At 31.5% G+C, this 2,500-nt stretch overlaps 1 protein-coding gene across 1 annotated transcript in view; it reads right to left on the bottom strand.

Moving 5' to 3' along the window:
• The window catches only part of LOC122254109 (uncharacterized), a 347,333-nt gene that overhangs the window by 44,813 nt on the left and 300,020 nt on the right, over nucleotides 1-2,500 (bottom strand). The gene's annotated exons all lie outside the window — the stretch shown is intronic.

Below are 2,500 nucleotides of genomic sequence, written 5' to 3'. Positions count from 1 at the left end.
AGAGAAAAATGGTAATAGAGAAAAAGGGTAATAGAATAAAGAGAGAAACTATGCACGAAAAGACTCCTTGAAATAAAGATTGAAATACATATTGCAATCATGAATTCGTGAAAAAAAAAAAAAAATGCATAGCGAGAAAAGGACAAACTCAAACTATAGAATTGAAAAAAAGACTCCCAAAACCGGTCTACGAAATAAGGGAAAGGAAAATAAAGCAAAATAACGACTCTTACAAACATTATTTGAATGAGAAAAGTAATCAAGTAATACCATTCCTCTCTTAAAAAAAAGAAAATAAAAAATAAATAAATCCAAGGAAAAGAGAGGATATTCGAATTGAAGTGAACGAAGTGAAACAACGAAGGAAAACGAAGCCTTTGAAACACAGAGGCTATAAAATAAATTAACTCGTGAGATTTCCCTGCACGAGAAAATAATAGCCAGAGAAGTTGATAAAGTCGAAGGACAGTGATTTTATATTCATTTATTTATTTATTTTTTTAGAATTCTCAAGTTGCTGTCTTTTTTTATTATTATTATGTTCATATCTATTTATTCATCTATTTAGACCTAAAGAGGATATACCTCACAGAGAACCCAGATTCATTTCATTATTTAGTTATAGTCTACGTGTCTTAAAATATTGAAGAGGTGTTTGGAAATGCACGGAACTGGATAACGAAGCTAATCCAAAGTTAATACATGAGATTAAGAGCAGATCTGATTGAAATTTTGAGAATATGGATGAACAACGGAATTTTGACCATATACATTCTTAATACCATATCAGAATACCAATATAGATATCTCTGTTTGTGTTACATACATTCTGACATTTGTACACCAATGTATGTATGTTTGCATATCTCTCTGTCTGTTAGTCTATCTATCTGTTTGTCTATCTATCTATTTATATATTTCGGCTTATTTTTCATTCTATCTAACCACCTAGCGATGTTTATTTCTGAGTTCATATCCACTCTAACTCCTGTCAACACTACGATCACAAATAATCATGCATATACATTCACGGGTAATTCATACCCTACCCCCCCCCCCCACCCTTCTTCCTTTTCTATTTCTCTCGTTGCTAAAATCAAATAGAAGCTGAAGGTCTGTTTGTCATGAGGGGGAAAAGAGGTAAAATTTGTTCATGAAGAAAAAAAAAATGAGTTTGTTCTGACACTACTGAATAGGGGAGAGTTATCGAGAAAGGCTGTTAGCAACAGGTGACTTACAGTAAGGGAAAACATGCATCGTGGGTAGAAGTCTATGATAACAAAATTATGATAAAAATAGGAATTGTTAAAGAAAAGAAGAATAAAAAAATAACTAAGCAAAAAATAATAATAACAAAACAAATCAATGCATAGACAAATACCAAAGGAAGAATAACAAATAACTAAGCAAAAATAATACTAACAAAACAAATAAATACATAGATAAATACTATAAGAAAATTTTCGCATAAACACTTAACTGAAAGTAGGAATCGTTAAAGAAAAGAATAATAATAAAAAAAAACTAAGCAAAAATAATAATAACAAAACAAATAAATAACATAGACAAACACCATAAGGAAAATTTCGCATAAACACTTAACTAAAAGTAGGAATCGTTAAAGAAAAGAAGAATAAAAAGAAAATAACTATTCAAAAATAATAACAACAAAACAAATAAATACATAGATAAATACCAAAAGGAAAATTTCGCATAAACACTTAACTAAGAGTGCCGACGGACGTCAATTCCCTTGCAATCGCTATCGGATCGGGTCTATTAAACGAGCAGGATTCAGCTCAATCTCACTGGTGACACTTAAGTGCACAATATACGAAAGGGACAAACCAACGTGACCATTTCCGCCTAACTCCTCTTGGTGCTCGAGTACCTCTCAGTTGGTAACACTTTCCTTGATATCATTTTCTTTGAATTTTCTTTGACATTTCTATTTTTTTCGTGGGCATCTTTTAGGTGAATTAAATGCCTGATGAATATAACTATCTTGGTGAAGTATTATGATAACAATAACCCAAGAACATAGGACTAAAGATGAAGGCTGTCGGGGAAATACTTGTAACAGATGTAAAATGGCGGAATATTCCCAAAGTTCTTAAAGAAAAGGTTTTCTTCCTGAAGGAGGAAAGACACGAGAAACCTTGATTCACTTTCGAAATTGTTTTTGTTTAATGTTACGCATTTTTTCGTTGTTGTTGTGTTTGTTACGGGGGGGGCGTATATATTAGATTCATGTTAAACTTGTATTGTTTGATTTGAGATAAAGTTCTTGATATTATGGCATGTTGATGAAACTTTTAGCACATTTTTTTTCTAATACCGGTTTCATTTCGAGTGAGAGTTTAAAAATAGATAAAGAAAAGAAAAGAAAAAAAAAGAAAAAATCAACAACAGAATCTCCATCGCAACAAACAAAAGAAAATCACGAGAGGGTGATTCTTTATAGACGTGCAATCCCATTACTTAATGAGCTGCCAACTGA

This window comes from Penaeus japonicus, unplaced genomic scaffold (assembly GCF_977035675.1).
Source record: "Penaeus japonicus unplaced genomic scaffold, GWHDUDI00000001_assembly GWHDUDI00000041, whole genome shotgun sequence".
NCBI classification, from domain to species: domain Eukaryota; kingdom Metazoa; phylum Arthropoda; class Malacostraca; order Decapoda; family Penaeidae; genus Penaeus; species Penaeus japonicus.
Note: the sequence above shows the minus strand (reverse complement) of the source record. Positions and strands in the feature narration are given on the sequence as shown.